Here is a 24,092-nt window from a genome sequence, read left to right on the forward strand (position 1 = left end):
TAGTGGCCTTCTTCTGGCCTGCATCAAGGAACATTAGTTCACATTTAAATAAGTTGATCAAAGAATTAGCCAGCTTGGACCTTTTACATGGTAAATTAATGTCATTTAATTGATACATGGAGGCCATACATGTTAGAAAACAAAGCGTTACCAAGCTCCATACATGCTGGTGGACAGGCCTAAATTAAATATCCTCCAAATCCATTAGGCTAAACATCCAGAGGAAAGGATTTGTCTCACCACAGAAAAATGACGGTAAACGCAGGCAATCATGACTCAATCAATTATGCATGAATTATATTTTTCTTGGTCTGTGGAAAATGTCTTATGTTAATTCCCCTTTGTATCCAATGTCCATTACATTAGAGGGACACATTCATATGATCCAAATTGGTGTTTGCCCGACAATTCATCAGTGTCTTGCTGCCAGACGGAATAAAAACACTTGTTAGTTCTCCACAACCGTTCCTACAGCTATCAAATATATTCAAAGACAATTTCCTTGAGAATAAGAATGTTTTTTTTTTTTTTAAAGTAAATGTGTGTTAAAGACCAGTTTGTATTGTAGTATTTCACATACGTAGCTGACGTTTAAGCTTCTGACAATGTTTGCTACTTGGTAGCAAAATCAAAAACACTATATAATGCACAATTTACATAAATTAACATCTAGGTGCTGTAAAATTGGGCTACTGACAGCCCGGCAACTGACCAAGTGATTGGCAGTGGAGGGCACTGACCTGACCTATCTCCAGCCTGTTGAGCCACTGAAGAGCATATTCCCAGAGGTCCACACTGTGGTCTCGACCCCTGATAATAACCTTTGTCTGGCCATGAGGGTAACAGTCAGGTATTGGCAGACTGCAACGACCAGTGTCAGTGAAGTGCCAATAATTGGTCAGTGAGTAAATAATAAGTAACCCAGTGGCCTCTGTTAAGTGACTGTTCAAATTGCAAATACTGCCATTGCTATTGGTAGACTTGTATAAGTAAGCTCCAGTGCAACATCTGTATTAAAATGTTGGCACTTATGAACATAATAACGGTGTTTGTTCATTACTGTGTAGTGCAAGTGTTATTTTAAATTATAATACGCAGAGCTCTGTACACACACACACACACACACACACACAATATTCAACCAACATGAAATATAATCAAGCAAAATCACACACATGCAAAAAGTCCTCTTGCTCTCTGCTGTACAGTAGCTGTTCTGACGCATCCCTTCTTACATTACATGCAACACAATCCACCCTTTACACACTAATTTGTTTTCTTTGCCGTTTTTTTTCAACTGTGTGTAACTGGACCTCGAATATGTACAAATTTAATAGAGCTAATAGAATCATTATCAAATTCAGATCAATATAAATTTAGCCTCGGTATCCTTACAATGCACAGCAATACTGAAACACAACACTGGCTGTGTGTCGTTCATTCTTCACTCTTGGAGTGGTGCTTTGCTGCTATCAGACAAGGATTACCAGACAGGCACATTACAGCTAATAAGACACACCCAAAACAGCCTTTATTAATGCATGAGGCTGTGTTGGGCCTAGAGAAACTTTCACAAGGAGGTAGTCATCACTGTATCAGACAACAATTGAATGACAATTGCCATAATCAAATCAGTTTTTCGCCCACATTTCTTTGAAAAGTCAGCTTTTTGATTCATGTTTACCGTAATATCTGATGCATTTTAGTAAGTTTGGGTCCCGGGGCTGAACCAAGAGTATTTACGTATGGGGAATGCAGTGTCCAGTCTGTCTGTCAATTATACAGACAGTTCCATACAGTTCTCACACATTGTTTACTTAAACAATGTCAAGTTTCCTCATGTGATAGAAATCAATATTCTGGATGGCTTCCAGCACATAAATAATCCATGGAGAAACCTGTTCAGTTTGACTGTTATCGCCTAATCTGGATTTTGACATAGCCTGTCACACTATGAGGTGTGAACATAGTTAGAGAAATTGTGAATGATGCATGCGACTGAGTTTTATTGAGGTGGTCAGAGACGAGCGTTAGTTCCCCATAGACAGCCTGCAGGTGGACAGCAGGGAGTAGCTTTGCAGGATCTCACGCTTCTTCATAGAGAGGGAAGAGGGGCACTGGGGGGAGAAGATGGAGAGAGAACGAGCGATGGAGAGACTACTACAAATTTATGAGCTACTTAAGGTCAGTTCCTGGGATTTGTGTGGTGATTAATCCAACTGCATTTATATGTATACTATACAAAACCCATTCCCAAACAATTGCATGAAGATGTGACCGCTTTAGGTCAAAGATCAAATAACCAAACAAGTTCGTAAATACACAGGACTTGATGGAAAATGTCCTTTGTGATGGTAATCACGTGAGGCGGGGATTCAGCCATGGGAAGGATGTACATTTTGGGACACATCATAGTGACACCCTCATTGAACGCAGCCAACTACAGTGTGGATCATCAGTAAACGAGTGCCTGGAAGGTGGGGGAGCAATGAGATCCTGACCTTGGACCAAAAACTGTCCCGCCCACCGTGTTGTCACTCAGGGTAAAGGGTGGGCACCCTCTTTCATTGGTGTTTCGATAATAGGCCCACTGACAGGCCCAGAAACACCTACCCAATGGTAGAGGAAGCCACAAATCACTAACATCTTACTTCAGCTGAGTATACCTTGACCTTCCTTCCTTGTTGTTGTTCATCTTCTGCCAGAACTGTGTTGCGCACTCTCTTTCATTTAAAGGCCTCTCTGGTGGAGTCCTCTCATAGAACTGTTGAGCTCTATGATGCTGACCACGTTAATGAACCGGACCAGGATGGTGGTTGCAATCTCTGGGGGAAGCTTGCCGTCCAGCTTTTGGTTTGGTCAGGAGATGGCTCAAGGATTGTGTTCCCCTTGCTCTCAAGGGCTACTACCAGACTCTTGAGCACCTGATTGTGCCTCCAGGTATAGCTGCCTTGTAGCCGCAATAGGTGAAGGTTTTTTGGGGGATGGAAGCACATCATATTTAGCTCTTATGATGAAACTGATGTTATTTGCTTCCATTTCCCAGAGCTGCCTCGCAGTGAACCGGTGTTGGAAAAAATCTCAGCATTCAGAGTCATCCCAAACCTTTTTCAGGGTTCACTTCCAAATGCGCAAACCCCATTATCTGAAATATTTGCCATGGTTTAACAGTATAATACAGCATTCTTACAACATTTATAGGTGATAAACTGATGAATAAGATTTGGTTTCTAACAATTAACTACGGACATTTGCATTTGCTCTCCGCTGGAGGAGCATTCTAATCAACTTCAAAAGTCAAAGATCACGTCTGGACAGACATATCCCAAACTGGCCTCAGCAAATGCAGAAGAACAGCTGCTCTGTGTGTGTCACACAAAGCTGTCCCCTCAGAGACCCTCACAGCTCCCAAGACCCAGGGAACGACTCAATGTCCAGGGCAGCATCCACAGTGATTTTAAGCACACGTTCCTCTGATACTGTACCAAAAGGTATAATGAAAATTTTGCAAAAATACAATACAGTCGTCCCTTGCCACTTCTGACCACAATCTGACCACATTTTACAACAAAACACAGTACGGTTGAAAGCTAAATGACTTCAAGGAAAGTCTATTGGCGCTAAGAGGAAAGGTTATGGACAGGCCTTGTTGATCTGTTAACACAAGACTAATCACGTTGCACATTAAACATGAGAGCTCTGACCACCCCTAAATACTTTCACTTGCAGTCCTTGGCAGTCTGACAGTACGCTTTAAAGGAAGCATCAAATGAAGTCAATAGATGGATCAATAGCCATGGATGTCTAAGCTTGCCCTTCAGCAAATAACCACCACCGTACAGATCCTCCTAACCTTAGCTCTGGTCTGCGTTTCTGCATTGCTGAGGGACACTTGATGTACTGACATGAGCTTCCTGAAGACATCACCTCTAGCACGCTATAGTTCTTCTCTCAAATGTGTGGCCGATGTGCACCTGCTGGGACCATGGTTGTACATGACCATCAATCACTCAGTAGGATTTTTTTATTGCTTTTTAAAAACGCATTTTGGCAAGTAAGCTGATATATGCCGATATTTCAAATAGAACACCATGTTGTTCTCTTTTAACGTGGCTGTATTGTGTGTCGCCTTAATTACATTCTTCCCAATCAGAGCTTAAGTGTAATCTTGTGGCCCCCACCCGCTCTCACTGACATCCCCTTCCTCCCAGAGACAAGAGTGAAGTGCAGTGCACCCTCCTGAGGTCCACATTTCTCCAGCAGTAAACATATCTAAAGGACAAGAGATGTATACATTATGTATATGGGACACAACAGTAGGAGATTTAAGAAGCAAGTTGCTGGGTCAGCACCGAAAATGCAAGCAGATCAAGGAAACAAACAGGGCAGCAGAGTTCTCCTTATACAGAGGTGGGCACGGTCTATTGACCCGAATGTAATTGCTTTACACATATTTCCTCAAATATACGCCTCTCATCTATGATCACTGAAAAAAGGCAGATTTATTGCACATTTATTTGTACAGTTACGTCAAAATGAAAACAATGTGACACCTGGCTATATGAATTTTATTTTGTTCCTTTTTTTTTTTACATTTTAATAAAAAGTAATGTCCAAAAATAATGTTTTTAATTAATCAATTAACATTCACATTTGAATAAATTATGCCTGAAGTTATTTGGTTTGGGGCAGGAAAATAATTTTTTTTTTAATGGAAAGAATTTTGAAACTACTGAATATTGTTTATTAAAGTCTCAAGCATTACCCTTTACTCTAGCCAGACAGAAGATAATAAACAATTACTTTAACTCAATATTGGCCTGCATATGCAAAACACAGGCCTTAAAATGCAAGATATATATTATGTATACTGCACGAACTACAGTGAATCCTATGATATTACTAATGTTTCAATATTATGGTTGTTGTTTGGTTGCATAACATTAAAATAAAATTTACTTAAATTGGGATAAAAGATGTGCTTTATTGATTTAATGACATGCAATTTTAAACCTCAAGACAATGCATGTTGAAATAGTTATTAATGGTTATTTATGAGGCTGGTGGGTTGTAGAAAGTCACCTATTTTGCAGCATTTCATCGTTTCATAAAAAAAAGCAATAGTCTATGTGTGTTTAATCATTGTTTGTGTTACAGCTGACTTTAAATATGATACTAAATGACTCCAGTCTATGATAAAAGTAGTGTTACAAGCATATTATGAAAATAACATTTACTGTATACATAAAACATCCCTGTGCTTGTCCTTCCGCCTGACACTGGTGCAGCTCTTAAAGATACCTCCTCCAGGCGATAGAGATAAACAGGGGAAGTCTGGGAGGTAACCAGCATCCACACACAGCTATTTTCCATCCTCTGTAATCACATGATCAGGGTGTCAGCATCACATCCTTGCAGCAGAGGGAGGGGCTTAAAGCAGCATGCGGCTCACCGCCATTTTGTATGGCTACCTGGCTGCTTTTCTGTGTGAGTACCTTGCTCATTTGTTTACCTGTATACAGCTAAGCTTTGCGATGAGGTTTGCATTTAGTTATTTTTTTACATCTTATTGCTAAAAGGAGTTCCGCGGCATATCGGGCCGGAGCTCGCTCGAAATTTCATGTCATCTCTTCCCCTCCATCTGGCTGTGCTGTTGGTGACAGAGCCCTCTCCTCCCCGCCGTCCGCCATGTGAGAGCCTCATATGGTGCAGTCAAATTGCTGTCTGCCTGAACATGCCTCTGTCAGTCCAGACTTCATCAGAGGGATTAAAGAATGGGATCGGGAATGGGTGGGGGAGAAAAAAAAAATCCAAATAAAATGTTGATAGTGGTGTTGTTGCAAGCCCTCACCATGTACCCGCCTCATATCTCCATCACAGAAAACATGCAATAACAGCAAGCAAAGGGGAGCTGTAGTCATCACAAGGAAATTGCCCACATTAAAAAGCTTAGTTCATTTAAAAAAAAAATGCATGAATTCTTTTTCTAACAAACTAAAACACAAAATGTGTCGCAGTGGGTAGAAAGAAAAATTACTGTGCAAATGCATGTGCGGAGGTATAGGTTGTCAGAGTCCGAGATTTTGGGAGCAAATGAGAGAGAAGAGTGAAAAGATTGCAGGATATTAAGGAGTAATGGAAGTCACAGCAGGCCCCTGTGACACATTCCCATATGCTTTCATCATGACACTGATCAAGGCACCAAGAAAGGTCCATTACTTGCTTTCATAGTGCTGTTATTACATAGAGAAAGTCACCCTGAAACACCCACATTGGACATGTTGCTTCCTTCTCTCAGTCCTACAGCAAAATGTGCATTTTGATAGCGTACAATATCACTCTCATCTATTATTTTTTTATAATAATTCTAAAACCGATTAAAACAGAGAGCTGACGATTAAATATATATGAAAGATCATGAAAGACTTCAGCATCTATATCAGTTCTGCATCCGCGCATAAGGATGGGGTTTTTGTAGTGATCCCACTAAATTGAAGTAAATAAGTCTATATTTTGTGTTTTATTCTGGGATTTGCCAGACACAGGGTCTGGCCCTGCATTTGAGACAACAAAAGGCAGACTTGACATCTTGGCCAGCCAGCAGATAATATTTGCTGCTCAGAGACTGGCTTTCTTTTGTTCCTGCTTCTTATAAACCCAAGACACTTGAAATTTAAACTCAGTTCAAAAAATATTATTTGCCACAGGGCAAGGTAAATCTCTTGGCGGGGCCTTTCAAAGGCTTGCCCTGGGTTTGTTTACAATTGATCTTATTTAAAAGTGGATTTTTTTGTTTTACTTTTCAAAGACATACTTTCTTTCATGATCTTTGGGGTCAAAAGGAACAATAAGGGTTTCTTTTCACTTCAAGCAAAGATAGAAAAAGTTACATAATCAGCAGATAATAAGATGGACCGCATTCCCTTTGTCATGTATTTGTATTCGTAAAATTAAGAACACATGCAAGATAACATCTGCCACCGGAGCAAACAGCTTGTGGAAAAATACCCCTGGTGAGCAAGCAAATAAATTCCACTGCCAAAAATGTTTTTTTTTTCCTGTGAGCTACTGAAACAACATATGGTACACCTGCACAAGATAATGAGTTCCAGTACAAGAACTGGATCAAACCTTCTGCCTTTACCAAAACAAGTTTTGACCTATTCTTTTCACAATGTGCTTATTATTCTGAAAATATACTTATATGTTAAGAAAAATGGAATAGATGCATGGAACCCACTATAGAGACACGAGGACCCTCCTCTAAGACCAGGAAGCTCCCTGGGATTCTCCAGCAGGCCATGTTACAGGAAGAGGTCACAGGTCGTGGAGCTCCTTTAACGCTCGCTGCTCCTGGCAGACAAGACCGACAAGACAATGGCGCAGGTTGTAGAGATCCCTACACCTGTGGGATCCCCGCATTCAGAGCCTATACTTCAGACTGCAGCACTTTTAATTAAATGGAGTTAAAGAGGTTGCCTAATCAGTAGAACGGTACAAAAGTAGCGAAATACTGAAAATGCACATTAACATGTTAATTTGATGTGTGTTTTCATGGCTGTGAGAAAAAATTAAAAGAAAGGTTCAAAAGTTAATTAGTGCATTGGATAAAAAATGCAATTAAGTCTTCGGCTGTATTTTCTGTGATTGTGTTCATTTTTGTGTGGGAAAAAAAAGCATAAGCCCCCATCATCGCTGTTCTGCCATACAGTAAGAGGGATGTAGCCACCATTGCTGCATTGTAAGCCATCTGTGTGTCATGGCTTGCTTAAGCATGTGTGAGAGGCTCCCCAGGGGTGCCTTCATATCCCCACCAACTTCTTTCAAGGCTCCGCAGGTTAACATGCGTAGCTTGACGATCTGATCAATAAGTTGTAAATGTTTTCGTGGCTCCAAAGAGACAACTGTGGTCCTGCAGTTGCACCTTGCAGGTAAAGTCCAGTTATTTTACAAGGGATGCTGAAGTTTTACATCCTACTATGTTATTTTTGGAGCACTACAGCACAAAGTAATAGCAGAATAGCAGAAGCAGGATAGGTTGCAAGAAGAGGTGATGAAGTCGACTAGAGAGGCTACAGGGAGGTATCAGATGGCCTTTGTGGACCTCTTTTGTTCTTATGGGATAAGAGGTGAAGTCGGTCCACTCGCACGCATCCCTAAAATGCCCCCCGAATGCTGCCTGAGTGGGAGTGTGTAATCGGGCCTGGCAGAGTGTTGGCTAATGGGGTGCGTGTGTGCACGGGGAGGGGGGTGGGGTGTTCTTGAGATGTATTCATGTGCGTGGCGTGGCGCCTGGACCCAGGGTGACACTCCTTCATTCCCGCCGCCTCAGGCCAGGATTAGGAGAGCGGGCAGCCTGGCAAAGCCGGCTGTAATGCAACATCATTTTCATATTAAGCTCATCTCTTCTCTGTGGGCCTGACAGTGGACAGGCCTCCTCTTTTTGCTGCTCAAATTATCCTCAATTACTGGGGAAAGGCCAGGCCAGGGGACGTCACCTAACCTTCACCATCTGTTAGGTTCAAAGCTGCAGCGCTCGGCCAGCCCGCCTGTCTCCTGCCCCCTCACACAACCCCCACAAACTCGACCTTTCCGCCCAGGCCTGCTCCTACACTATACGCCTCTGCACCCTACACCCCCCTCCCCAACTCAACCTATCGTCCCATGATAGGCCAGCCCTCTCTGGACACAGCTGGGTAGTACATGTGCACACAGCGCATTAAGGGGGAAAAGGTTAAGTCACACTCCTTCAACGAGATGTGAATATTCAAAAGTACACACGCAGACTGCAGCAAGGCCCATGTCAACACAGAGGTTAAGCCCATGTCCTCAGGATAAGAGCATAAATTAAACTGCTTAAAGCTGCTTTTTAACATTCAAATTACTTTCTAAGAAAATGATTAAAAGATGAGGCTTCATTCATTTTAAGGGCTGCTCTCAATTGTTTGTGTTATTTGTTATATGTAAGATGTTTTCATATTTTAAATGCTGTTTATAACACTTAAGATTTGACAATGTCACATGAACATGTATGTATTTATATGTTGGTAAATATACTGTATATATCGTTTAATTTATTTATTTTTGGGTGGAATCATTTTGCACAAATGACTCTGCTTGCTATAGCTGGATTGCATGTATGGATGGTTGGAGCAGGGAAGGCATTTTGATATATTCTCATTTTTTAATTAATATGTTTTCCAATGCCTAATGATTTCCTTTGAGTATTTTATTTTAATTGTCTAAATTCAGGCAAATACATTAAGTGGCTACCATTTGTTGTTAATTCAAATTAGAAGAGCACATGTCTGTTTTCTTAAAAGCAATTATTTTAGAACCTTAAACTAAAATATTGTTTTTTAGTCTGTGCCTACCTGTGTGGCCCGACTTGTCTTTAATTAAACATTCATCTATATTTGTAACTGTGCTATAGTAAAATATTCAGGAGCTCTTATTTCTGCAATGGCAAGCGCGCCTCTTAATAATGCAGACGCTGTTTTGTGTTTGTTTCCAAGCCTGTGTGTTTTAGCAGCTTCACTGTGTCCATTTGGGTTTTGCAGCCTGTCTGCCCACTCAGAGGGCCCCCCAATGGCAGGTCATCTGGCTTTGAAAATAACTTTTAATAAGGCTGCTGAATAATAGATGGACTGCTGGCTAAAATCAAGCAGGGAGGAGCGCGGCTGAGGACAGCAGGTTGCAGAGACAGACAGCAAGCAGGGCCCAGACGCTTCCTTCTCCATCATCATCAACAGCAGCAGCATTCATCCTCCGAGCTCACCTCCGAGCCAGACTCCCTGAGGTCAGAGGTTGTGGACTTGACCTTGTGGCCCTTATGGTGAATGCTCACTTGATTTGAGGTATAATTTGGGATTTATTCGGGAGGAGGCCCCTTTCTCGGCTGCTTTATGCCTCATTATCCATGACTCATTTCTGGGCTGGACCACAACAAACTCATCAGAACAATCAGTACCTTCTAGGCATGGAGATGATCCAGGCTGACTATTATTTTCAATCAATTTCCGATGCCTATGAAATGTGAATAAAAGAAATTAAATTGTCCTGTTTTCATTAATAGAAAAGTATTTATTCAAATTCATTTGAATTTAATTTTTTTTTAGGAATAACATGGGCCATTGTTATGTTACATCACATTAGATGCCTATGAAATACTGTAATAATACTTAATTTGCTTAAATGCTATTTAAAAAAATACATAATTTACATAATATTAATTTTACATCAGCACAAACACATGCATTTCAGATAAAAGTATTCATGTACAGAATTATCCAAGTAATTTTTCATGCTTTTTTGTAGTTGCTGGAAACCAGCATTTGAATTCCTAACAGAGAACAACATCTTCTGGCCTACAGCAGCTAAGCTTTTCAAATGCTTGTCACTTACAGTATAAAGTGGAATAATACCTCTCATATGCAAGCTAAAAAGACTGATCATTGCTATATGTGCTTCCATCTAAGTGGGTCCCTGTGGAGGACAATTTTGGAGAGATCCTTCCCTGATATGAAGCAAGCCCTGCATGCATTAATATTACATTAGAAGACAGGATCACACAGAGGCTTCTTGCTAAGGCAGGTAGAAGATCTTCTCATTGACATCTCCTTATCATGTTTAGCATCCCACTCATCAAAGTACACAGCATCAGGACAAAACGAGAGAAATTAAGATTGCTTTTCTTTTAAAGGGACATAATTCGAAAAGGCAGCACAGGCAATAGAATGCATATTTAGGTCACACATATTCAACAAAGAAGACAAATGCCGCAGGAAAGGCGTCTCAAATGTGACGTACGTGGCCGGTCAGGCGCGTGCACACACACACACACACACACACACACATACACATACAAACACACACAGTGAACACGTCTAGCGAGAATGAGACAGGTGCATGGAAGCCTCTTTTCCATACACCGCAAACTACACACGCGATTGTATGCATGCGCGCGCACGCACACACACGACACGCGCCGTACTGCCTTCGTTTGTCCGAAAATGACGTCAAAATATGAAATAAAATTAAGATTGTGCTAATGCAACAAAAAGAAGTAAATAAGCTCCTAAACGTACACGTCAGCGTCACAAAAGAGCCTCCTGGAGGCCGTGCGTGAGTGGGTCGACACGTGCGTCCGTGCCAAAATACCCCCCCCCCCTCATTTGAATGTGAATGCAAGGAAAGCTGCCGCCTTCCAAGAGCCCCGTTGTCTAACAACACACACACACACACACACATACACACAGGAGCGTGTCTTTATTTTCAATTAGTGCCACCCACCCTGTATCCCAAAAACTCCGCCCCCTCCTTCAGCACTTAATGGGGGCTAATTAGGCATCATTGCGGATTAATAGGCTGCATTAATTGGCTTTGCTGCAGAGGGGGCAGTTGTAGAGGAATTTGGCAAGCGATCCGAGTAAGAGTGACATGTTTATCTTGTCTATTTAACATTCATCCTATTCTAATAGGACACTTGTTTGCATGAATAGGACAATTAGGCTATTAAAGCAACAGGCGGCCGCACATGCAGTTTACAATAAACAGGCAATATATTTCCGTATTAAGCTATTCTAAAAAAAATACCAAACATATTATTTGTTAGTTTTTTTAAATATACTAACGTTTGTCAGTGTTGCTTCAGAGGGCCTATTAAAGTTTCAGAATTATCCTTTTTGGATTGCTAAATAATGAACCTGTTTTTGTATTTTTCCAAAGTAAAAACGAAGCAGTGTAATTCGTGTAATCGATTGATTGCATACATTTTAGAAGCGTGTGTTTATCTTAAAGCTGCGGTGTTTTTTTATATAAAAATGAAAAACAGCCGTATAATAATGAAAAAAAAAACAATTCTAATCATTCTAATAATAGGGATTGTTATTATTATTATTATTTTCAACGCAAAATGAAAATATTTTACAGCGAGGACGAGCCATGGCGTCATGGCATTAAGGACATTTAATTTAGAGGCCTGCACTGCAGTCTTACACTGCAAGCAAAGGTGATATGTGCAACGCAAATAGAAAAATCAATGCAGGATGTAAGTGTATCTACTGCAATGAAGCCCGTTTGATCAAGAATCAATCAGCATTTGGGAAACCACATCAAGACAGAATTACAACAAAGTCATTGAACGCAACACAACTACAAGTACACTCTGACGAGAAATTGGCCTAAACATGGCCGGGAATAAGCACAGTACATTTGCATTTTGCATTTTTGTTAACGATGTGTTGTGTTATTAACGATCAGTCAACAGACATTTTCCCCATTTATATGTTTTAATTTTCATATCAATTGAAATCACTGAATCAGATCTTTCTTTTGAATGTATGAATCCAGCAAAGCATCCATTGATGACAGTGTGAGTGCAACATCACTCGTGTACAGTGGGTGTCACAGCAGTCACATGGAGGCATTTTGCTCTCAGATGACCCCCCCCAACTCCCTTACCACCAGACGCCCCCATCCCCCCACTTTTCTTTTTTTAAACCCCCCAGCCCATTGAGGTGAAGTTCAAGGTCTCTGCAGCCAGTGGCCAACAGATGAAGCCCAACAGAAAAAAGCACGAGTTTTTTTTATGACCATTTAAAAACATATTTATAATTCGTTACCATTTAAAACACCTTGTATATAATAATAATAAAACAAATTATATATATAATCAAATTTTGTATTCTTATAATATCTCACAATGTCTGTAATTTAATTATTACACAATCTTTATCATGCATAGGCCTATCCTTATTCAGCTATAGAAGTCTATTTTACAGTAGGAAAATGGTGAGCGATATTATTTGTTCATTATGCACAATGATGTCTTAATAACTTGCTTGCATGTGCCCCTGTCACCATAAGAAAGTTATATCTAAAATACATTGTTTCATAATTAACATGTTGCATTTAATTGTGATTGTAGAACTGTTGGAGCTGTTTAAAAAAGAGACAAGTTCATCAGAGCAGCTAGGCTTCATATTATTGAAGTGTTGTCATATATATGAATGCCAGGATTTTGACAACCTCAATTGATGATATAATTGATAAAAATGCAAATTCTAAGACTAGTTTATGCAAACACACATATGGAATGATACTACAGAAATAAATGTTCAAAGATAAGCTAAATAATGGATTCAATGCAAATAATGGTAAAGAATATATTGCCGTTTTTTTGACGTGAAGTGTGCACTGGTGAGATGTCATGATGCTGAATGGACAAGCAAATGTAAACTGAATGCGACTTTCTTTTAAATGGTGAAGATCAGATCAGGATAGATGTAAAAAGAGGCGAGGTGCCAACGAAGGGGGTGAAGAGAGGATAGAGGAGTGACCGAGCATGCTAGGTGGTCTCAGGTGTGTGTAATGACATCAGAAGGGCAAGACATCCTCGAACTGTGCACACGAGTAAGAGATCCAGTTTCCTTTAGAAGGTCTCTACATGAGAGCGAGGTCATGGCCAATAGCTTCTTCCTGACACATAATTGGTGATATTGATTATAGGTTATCATATGCTGCAGGCCATTTGTAAGATAATGCTGCAGGGGTTAATTTGTCAGCCATTAACCTCCTGCTTTGCTGGATATGAACATGTAAATTAAGTTTAGAACAAATTCTTAATGGGCCACTTAGCCTCATCTAATAAAGGAAATGTATTTAAGTAATACTGTATATAATAAAATATAATACAGCACCTTGCTTGATGACAGTTTGAACACACTGGCTCGTGCTAGAGAAGGAAAAGGTTACAATTTTAGAGAAGCGGTCATTTTACTCTATAAATGAACCCCCTCCTTCCCGTGGAGAGTTTTTGGCCAGCGCCTGCTGCTTGCCATAAATTCCAGTACTGACCGTGTTCATTGAAAAAAAAAAAAAAAAGAGTGGCATTTCCAGGAAACGCCTTTTCCTCTTTTTGTCAATCTGTGAAGGAGCTGCCTGCCAACAGGACTCAGTCTCTCAATGCTACAGAATGATACAAAAAAAAGGGGGGGGGGGGAACTTCAAAACTAATGTCAGGTGTTTCTAATATTGTGAACTACTTAGCAACAGGAAAGGGGCAAAATCGTGCAAAGTCTTTCAGCTCTACACCACTGCAAAGTCCAACTATAATAATAAACATTGCAAAATCAATACATCTCTGACAGTGTTATTTAAACCAATATTCTTTCTAATCTAAAAAGGAGCAGTTGTGAGATTCTATCATTAGATTGTGTAAAGTGTACCTAAAAAGTGTCAAGTGGGTTTATGCAAACATAAAAGTAGCCACTTGATAAACATGCCCGAATTAGTACTTTCTAAATCTACGTCATGTATAAAATAAAGTCAGATGAGCCCTGATAATCTGTTGAGTAAACACTGAGACCTGCCACCCTTATGCTACATTATGTTTGAAAAAGTAAAATTTCAGGATTCACCTCAAGCTAGAATGCACAAATGTCGAAAGAGCCGTCAGACAGATTTAACTGCCTCGCAATCATCGCTGTTGTTCACACATTTTGTTTTGGGCTTTTTTTCCCACCACTTCTTTTCTCAGCAAGGAATCGCACATCAAATACATAAAAATCACAGAAGAGAGAAACGCGGTAACCTTTGAGAGAGTCGATCTGAGGTGCAGAAGCACCTCGTACAGCCCAGAGCAGTAAAGACAACCCACTTGTACTTCAAAAACATGACATTTGCCACCTCAGAGCACAAAACATGTCTCTCTAAGTCTACACCTGTAAACCTGCAAACCCACACAACGTACATCAAGAGGTTTCTTCGCTCAAGCAAACACTATAAAAAGTTACACAGTAGCCTGCCTGTGTGTGTGTGTGTGTTGTGAGAAAGAGAGAGAGTGTGTGTGAGAGAGAAAGAGAGAGAGAGAGGGAGGTAGCGAGAGAGAGAGAAGGGAAGAGTGGAGAAAGTGAAAGTGTGAGTGGGTGCTGGTCAGCAAATCATTCAGCAAAACACAGTTGTTAAAAAAACAGGGGAAGGGTGACATACCCGTTCGGAGCAGAGCAATGGCGGGGTCAGACATCCATGCGGCCTGGTAGTAGTTTGCGTCAATTATCCGCCTGGAAAGAAGCCGGATGTGGCGCCTTCTCTCCCGAGGTGGTACTCCTACTGTCCCACAGTCGGAGCCAAGCCAAGGATGGCTGTAGGAGAGCGGTAGGAAAGAGGAGAGAAGAGAGGGAGTCAGATCCAGTGCTGGGCCCGCACCATGACTGGCTCACGTGAGATTGATCGCACACACAGAGGCCTCTCTGCAGCGACAAGAGGGGGAACTGTCAGCAGAGCAGCACGCTTTTGCGTAGCCCGGGGGACACCAATAGTCAGACACACCATCTCATGCACGCCCTTACATGTCAAGAGATCGCACACAAGCTTCGAGGTGACTTAGCATTTGAGCTAACACAAAAAGAATGACGAAAGCGTGCCATGTTTTTTTTGTGTGTTTCATCACCCGGTCTGATTGGGGCCTTCATTAGCATTTACTGACGGCTAACCGCACATCTGTTCACTGTCTAATTTGTGTTAGCTTTGTGAGGCAGCTGAAAATGGACAGACAAATAAAAAAGGTCAAAAGTCTAGCAGGGAGAAGGGGAGAGGATGGTGACTGCACACAATGGACTATAAAAGAGATGCATATGAGCAGCAGCAATGTGGCCCCTGAACCTTTGGGGAGGACTGGGGTGCAGGCTAATCTCATGAATACCTTTTTTTTTTTTTACATACACACACACACACACACACACACACACACACACACACACACACACACACGCGAAAAACATCCAACGGCAAACACAACACTAGTCAGCAAAATATTAATGTGACATGTGCAAACGTTTCCAAATTAAATATTCAACATTACTTAAATCAACATGTCTTATTTTAATGAAATATTTGACTGCCGCCCTCCATTACATTTACACTTTAAGTCAAATAAACATGAAACCAGGGAGATACAGGCGGCAATGATGATGTTGAAAATCAATTTGCATTGCATTAAGCAAATATAAAGGCCAGCGGTTGAGTTCTCTATAGCTTAGAGAAATCACATTTCCCAAATCAAGCATCCCCACTTCAGACATCATCTCCAGGCTGTCTTAGTCTGCCTGGCCCACTATGCAGATTGATCCAGATGGACACGGCGCACAGACCTCCAGTCCCTCATAGACCCCTTGGCTGAACTTGACTCCCAGGACTACAGATGGGAAGGAGGACCCTTCACCTCTGATGAACCCTGGGCCTCAACCCCCTCACCCCTATTGTGGTATCCTCAATCCTCTATTAGCAAGCACATTGAATTCAGGTCGCATTCTCAGCAGCTATCATCACGGATACCTGATCAATACAAGGGAATTATCACAGAAGGCTTCCTCAAACACAATGTCAACACTCAAGTGTTGACCAAGGAGCGTATGTGATACCTGGAGTGAAAAGGAGCTGTGCTCAAGTGGTGGATCCTTGGAAGAGAAACGGTCTCTTGCAGAGAGTCCTGGGAGGGGTGGTTTGGGTTTGACTGGCTATGTTGCTGTACATGTTGGGCCACGACTTAAAAGTACATCAAAGGGCTTCGCTACATTCTCAGCCATGTTGACTTTTTGTAAATACAGTGTTCCCTCCCTACATTCACTGTTTTGCAAAACTGTTAAGTTCAATTTTTTTTAACAGCATGTGAACGAGCATTGTGTTCGGTGTCCTTGTGGTGTATTACAACGATCTATTGGTGCACTGTTGTATGTGTTTGCTATTGTATTTACCACTGCTACCAGTAGAGGGTGTTGCATACTGTTGAGGACATGTGCAGCTCCACTTGTCTCGCTATGTATTTATGTGCCTGTACGAGCATATTATCACCCACAGTAGACAATAGCCGGCTAAATATAGAGCCACTACAGACCTTATTGGCTAAGTACTGCGCCCACTGTGCTCACTGTCCTGACTGGCTGTAGACCAATGTCAATGGATTTCCTTCTTGCCGAGCAAACTAACTGTGTGAACCGCCAATAAACAATAGAAGAACAAGAAGAAGCAGCAAGGACGACGACAGCAGGAGTGATATGTTTTAACAAGGATGCAAAAACGCTACAGTCGAACGGCCCCAGAATGAGGCATTCAGCAGTGAATTTCTTCTATCTACCATAGGATGCAAGAAACCCTTGTGTCCATCATTAAAATTTAAACTAAATTTGAACTTTGAGAGAGAAAAATGACAGAAAATGTGAATGCCTGTCTGAGAAAAGTGTATAAAGTGTATTGTGAGTGACACGTAGTCTTTGCCACAGCACGGCAATCATTTGTGATCGGCTCTGAACAGCATTTATCGGCATATGCCGATTACATGCTTTTTACAAAAATCGTCCAATTTTGATCGATGGCTGATTGATCAGAACATCCTTATCAGTCACATAAGACAGATGTTGCAGTCCTGGGATGGTGTGGTCTGTGATTGTCAGGCTGGTTGGATGTACAACCAAATTCGGATATGATAGAAATGAAAGAAATGATACAAAATGAACAATCAATTCAGGGGCAACAGCTCTGGTGAACATTCCTGCAGTCAGCATCTTCGTATAACACACGAAAGGATGGATCGTGTCAGCAAAAAACATGCTCACCAACACAGATTTAGACAAATTTGTGAACAATATTTGAGAGAGACAGGCCAAAAAGTTTTAGATCTTTGAAGTCAGCACATGAAAAATGGAAGCAAAGACCAAAGTGTATTTTTGTTGAGTGTTGATGCTGTAATTCCAAGTAGTAGCTGGAAGGGTTTATTTGCTCAACTGAAGAGTCTGTCTATTTGGGGTAAGGTGTTTATTAGGATGCCTTCATTTGGAGAAACATTTTTTTATCCAGCCAGTCATATATCTATATCCATTTTACCACAAAAAAATGATACTGGATTAAAATAACAACAATGTAACAGAATATGCCTAGCTTTTTGTGAGTAGTATATTTACATACGTGCATAGGTGCTGCTGTTCACGTTCATGCTAGAATAACGCATCTCTTTGTAGACGTGCTTCTTGATTGCCTGGTCCTGTGGCAAGAAGTTTAATGCTATTAGTGCGCTGAGAATTGTTCAAAATGTCTTGGAATTAAAATTCAGGGGGTCGAGACCAAACTATGAGTGATGAAAAAATGTAGTACATCTACTCCACCCCACTTTGACCTAGATGAAGCATGAAATGCAGTAACTTCATCAAACACCAGTCAACAGAAAGAAAAGGTAGATTGAGGGATTGCTTCATAAATTATTAAGATTAAAATCTCACTCACATTACCTATCCTTCTCTCCTTCCGTTCCATTTTCTTCCCACTTTATTTTTTTATGTTGAATTGTGAAACATTTATATGCGCTGTTTCCAAGTAAACGAGCTCAGGCCAGATTTTCCATTAAAAATAAAAGTTGAAGATGCAAGAAAAGAGAAGTACGGGTCTTTGCTTGGTTTCAGGTTTCATCTTTAATCCATTCTGTTTCTTCACCCGATGCGAAAAAAAAGTCAGATGAAACAGCCAAGTAATTCTTTTTTGCAGCTAAACTCACACAAAACTGAAATCATTGTCTTTGGCCCACATAAACAAAGACAAAGTGTTATTAGCCACCTTGAGATGCTTTCTCTATAACCCAGTCATCAGTTTAGAGACATAGGAGTAATCATGGACTCAGATCTGAACTTTAACAGTCACATTAAATCAGCATCAGCTTTTACTAACTAAAACATTGCCAAAATGAAAGGAGTCGTGTCTAAACTAGAGATACTAATCCGTGCCTTTGTCTCCAGCAGGCTAGACTACTCTAACAGCCTTCTCACCGCACTCTCTAAAGCTGTAATACAGCTGCAGTACATCCACAATGCTGTTGCTCGAGTCCTGACTAGAACCAAGAAATATGAGCATATCCGTCCAGTACTCAGGTCTCTGCACCGGCTTCCTGTCGCTCAGAGAATAGACTTTAAAAGAGCTTTGCTTGTGTCTTCCGCCAAAGTATATCTCTGACATGTTAGGGAGTGGTCTCCTCAAGTCAGGACTAAACATGGTGAGGCTGCATTTCAGTTCTATGCAGCCAAAATCTGGAATAGCCTTCCAGAAAATGTGTGACAAATCCTCAACGTTAGCAATATTCAAATCCAGACTGGAAACCAAATATTCAACTGGGCATATGACAACCAAAAGTATTATATCTGCACTCTTCATCCATCCATTTTCTATGCTGCTTATCCTCACTAGGATTGCTCTTTTTCATTCATTCATTCATTCTTCACAATGGTTGCGGGGGGTGCTGGAGCCTATTCCAGCTGTCTTCAGGCGAGAGGCCGGGTACATCCTGGACTAGTCGCCAGCCAATCACAGGGCACATATAGACAAACAACCATTCACACTCACATTCATACCTATGGACAATTTGGAGTCACCAATTAACCTAGCATGTTTTGGAATGTGGGAGGAAACACACACATGCACAGGGAGAACATGCAGGTTGCTTTTTTTTATTTTTTTAAATATTTTTTTACATTTTATGCAATAATTTTATGCTTTTATGGAATGACTTTATGAAGTGATTACTATTTTTCTCTGTAATACACTTTGGATTACCTTGAGTTTGAATTGTGCTCTATAAATAAACTTAGCTTTAACAAAATACTTTCTTGTCAGTCAGTCCTTGCTCCTAATACGTTGTGTTTGGTGGTTTAAGTGAATTTCCAAATTATTTAGCAAAAAGTGATGCATTCATCTTGTACTGCGCATATTCCGAGGTCATATATTTCTGAATGGTGGATTCATGACTGAAAAGCGATGCTTTTTAATGACATTCAATGTGTACCAAAGAGGCCTTCAACCTGTGGTACCTCTTTATCTTCTTCACTGTATGCCTCACCTTCTACTAGAAATGTTATAAGACAAAATACATTAGCAAAAGCTTTTTTTTTGTTGTTGAAAACTTCAGTATTGGCGGCTTATCCCAATACTGAAGTAAATGCTGTCAATCAATCCACACATACTTTGTTTGACAAAGCTGTCAGATAGAACAAAATTGCTCAGTGATGTTCAAACAAGAGCTTTCTCCTTTACATGAGCTTGCAAGATGTTTATATGTGGCTCACTTAAAAGCTACATCATCTCAATTCAACCTGTGAACTGAACATGTGGAGATAGGAAATCTACTTAATACTTAATTCGGAAAGAAGAATAAAAAACTGTGGACCAGTTCTTTAAAAACAAACCAAAAAACAACAAGTCTTTATTTTAAAAATGGCCAAATGAGCACACCACTTTTCGTTCTTCTGTCTGATCCATTTCCACAGAAAAGTGCAACGCGGCCATAAAGAAGCAGAGCACCATTAGTCAAGGAGATGAACCAATTCTGGTTGTGACCATGTTCTCTCCTCTGAAGGGCCGTCATAATCGTAGTGTGAGGTCGCAGGTCACAAGGCCCCACAGGAGCTATAAAGACCCCAGAAATAATCTAAGCTCTCCATGGAGGGTGTTCATCTTTGGCCACAAGAACATTCCTGAGAGAAGGTGAGTGAGCTGCTGAAGCTTAGCAGCACTCCCATCGTGTTTGGATCTCATGTGAAAGTTTGCGGTCTCTGCCTTGCTTATTTGTGATGCAGATATGATCCACAGGGCTCACAATGTGGTCATACATCATAAGCAGTGTGTGTTTAAATGCGCTCTTAATAAAATATTTCTGGGCCAGTGCAGAGTCACGATCCCCGTGCTCGTTAGAGGTCTCTGACCAGCTTGATAAGTGCAGCTCTGCTTCGTGATGATTTATTAAGGCTGTGGTGGTGGTGGTGGGGGGTTGGGGGGGCTTGCCAGGTCGAAAGCGCCTAAGGACACTCCAACCACAGAGACATTTGAGGGTAAAGGCTTGGAATAGGAGGGACCTCTGAACAGATTTACATCATCTAAGATGCATTTCCAAATGAATTATGTAGGGCAAAATGAAATACATAAGAGTCGCGAATTTTTTACTGCATTTTGCTGGCCAGGATCTTTTATCTACTCTTGCTTCCTTCCAATGGGCTCGTCTGCATCGCCGCAAGGTAAATTCATGGCCATTTGGCTCCTACAGTAAGCCACTAATGGATGGATAGCGGGACATAAGGGATGGTGTTTAAAAATGAATGGAAGAGTAATGGTCAGATGTGAGATAACAAACAAGCCTGACTAATTCACAGGTTCAGAGCAAGGCGGGAAGGTCCATGAGTGAGCAGCAACACCAGTCAGATGAGTAGACTCTTGACGGACTCTTGACAGGGCGGGATATCTACAGGGAAACTTATTGGGGTTAACTTTTTTTGTGATGGAAGACTTCTTTTTTTCAACCACACAACTCAGTTTGGGGCGGCACGGCGGACGAGTGGTTAGCACGCAGACCTCACAGCTAGGAGACCAGGGTTCAATTTCACCCTTGGCCATCAGTGTCTCCCCGTGCATGCGCGGGTTTTCTCGGGTTTCCTCCCACATTCCAAAAACATGCTAGGTTAATTGGTGACTCCAAATTGTCCATAGGTATGAATGTGAGTGTGAATGGTTGTTTGTCTATATGTGCCCTGTGATTGGCTGGCGACCAGTCCAGGGTGTACCCCGCCTCTCGCCCCAAGACAGCTGGGATAGGCTCCAGCACCCCCGCGACCCTCGTGAGGAAAAAGCGGTAGAAAATGAATGAATGAAAGAACTCAGTTTGTGGCAAAAAAAGCCAGTGAAAACTGAAACTGCACTAAATTCAGCACTCAAACAAAAACATAGGTAGAGGTACACACAACAAAACTTCCTCCTTGCTCTGTCCACCCCACTGAGCCTGCACAGCCAGAGTGAGTCGAATCGGCTCTGATTCTCCCTGATGGCCGATGCCCACGGGCGAGCCTTGCTGCCTATCATTCATCAGCCGGGGATATGGAGATAGATCCAATGGGTCAAATCACATTCATTAATTGTATTGTATCTTTATTACCTGCATAAATGTACTCTCCTGCTGAGTGCTTCTCTCTTTTCTATCAAGAAAGTCCCCCGGCAACTGTCCTTCTGAGACCTCCCATGAAGAACATCACGAAGACCATAGAGCAGAACAAGAAAATGGCACAGCTGATAATAATTACAATAAAACTATTTATTTAAAACAGGGGTCTCAAACACGCGGCCCTATTTTGAGGCCCCGCCTTGATATGCAAGTTTAATGTTAGTGCGGCCCACACAAGTTTGATATGGATGCTGTATGGTATCATGTACCCAGAAAAAATTATTACGTTTGATTAATGTTCATGTTAAAGGTTAAATAACTGTTAATAGTTATCCTCCCTATCCGTGTGGAAGTGGTAAGTTTTTGGCCTTTTAAGTTCAAAGGAAATAACTTGGAGGCTACCGTTTAGGTCGCTAGCTCTCTAGTTTGCAAGTTAGCATGTGTCTCAAGACCTTGCAGTTGCGCAATATGTTGTAAATTAAAAAAGTATAAATGTGACTATAGTCGTGTTTTGTCATGTCTACAGGGCTCTAATAATGCTTTGTTCATTTTAATCTACCCACCAGCTATATGTGGTTTCTTAAGTTGTTGTTATTTGCCGTTTTATTATTATTATTATTATTATATTTATTACTGATTGATTGATTTTCTTTATTCGTGATTTGTTTATTTATTTTTCATCTTGTTTAAAAAATAAAAAGTAAGATATTTGAGAACAGCGGAATGTTTTATCAGAGCTTTTCTTGTAGAAAATCGGAACCAAAGCAAAGTTTTTTAATTTTTCTGTTTTTAATAAATGCGTTTTTGGGTTGTTTTTTTTTTTTTGGAAAACCTGATGTGGCCCAGCCTCGCCCAGACCCTAGCTCCAGTGGCCCCCAGGTAAAGTGAGTTTGAGACTCCTGATTTAAAATGTGAGTATAGGGCCTTGAACTTTGTCTGCATGTGTGATTATGTGTAAAAAACACATAAAGAATCAAGATCTTAATTCTTAGCAAGAAAATTGTGATTCAAGCATATTTAGCATATACATTTGTATAAATGTAAGGTATTTGGCAACACACTAGTTGGGTTTACTGTGCCTAAAATAAAAGGTGTGCATGTGCTGTTGCTGCCACCTAGCAGAAGAACATACACCATAATTCCCAATAAGTGTTTAATACTATAACATTGGTGCTTTGTGTGGCAGTGAGTGAACAGGTGGGGGTGTAGAGTGTCGAGCAGACATCTTGAGAGAAGTGAAAAGGGGACGCTAGTGAGTCATGAAGACTTGGTATCCTCCAGCAGAGGAAACAGGCTTAGTGGTTGGAGGATAGATCATTTTTCCCCCTTGCCACAGTTAATTTTCAAATATCCAACATCCAATAGCTGCCTGTTTTTCTTCTTCTTCTGTTTTTTTGTGCTTCCATTCTTTTCTTTTAAAATGAAACTGGAGCTGGGGCAGTGATAGTGATAGATGGCTCAGCGCTCTAACACTTTATCCAATCCGGCGCAGATTTCATCCAATAAAGAATCACTTGTGCACTCTCAAACTAAATGGAAGTCAGGCAGCGGAGAGAAAGGGTCTGCCATGTGTTTCTGAGCTGCGAAAATCAAATTTTCGCAAAGCTGCCGCAGCGGTAGCTGGCGGACAAGGCAGCAACAGCCATGACTGGCTCGGCCCGCAACGTCTGCACACACAATTTAATCCATCACAGAGTGCTTGACAGCGTATCAATCAACCTTTCATCAACATGCCCCCTCCCGAAATACTAGAAAAAATATTTGTATTCAATCACCTCTGACTAAGATGGGCCAGCAACCGACTGACCAATGGGAGGACCACATGAATGTGAGCTTAAAGGTCGGCAAACAGTATAAAAAAAAACCAAAATAAAAACAGAAATACATAAAAAAAATTAAATGCTAATACAACAGGATGATTTTACAAGTTTTGCAAATCTAGCAAATATCTTAAAAATGTACCTTTAATGTTTAAAGGTGCATCATCCAGTAAATCATTACTGTAAAATTATTTAACAAGACATTACTAGCTCTTGTTCTTTCCGGGCTCAATATCGAGTTAGATATTGAATAGTCAGCAGTTGAGATAATAATGAATAAAACATTCATGTGTAATATAAATGTTTGA

At 40.9% G+C, this 24,092-nt stretch overlaps 1 protein-coding gene across 2 annotated transcripts in view; it reads right to left on the bottom strand.

Annotated features, from left to right (window-relative positions):
- The window catches only part of zfhx3b (zinc finger homeobox 3b), a 331,901-nt gene that overhangs the window by 219,624 nt on the left and 88,185 nt on the right, over nucleotides 1-24,092 (bottom strand). For both annotated transcript variants that reach the window (XM_058089529.1, XM_058089531.1), the window contains exon 2: nucleotides 14,992-15,143. The gene's annotated coding sequence lies outside the window, so the exon portion shown is untranslated. The remainder of the gene's footprint in view (nucleotides 1-14,991; nucleotides 15,144-24,092) is intronic.

This window comes from Doryrhamphus excisus, chromosome 12, assembly GCF_030265055.1.
Source record: "Doryrhamphus excisus isolate RoL2022-K1 chromosome 12, RoL_Dexc_1.0, whole genome shotgun sequence".
Taxonomy (NCBI): domain Eukaryota; kingdom Metazoa; phylum Chordata; class Actinopteri; order Syngnathiformes; family Syngnathidae; genus Doryrhamphus; species Doryrhamphus excisus.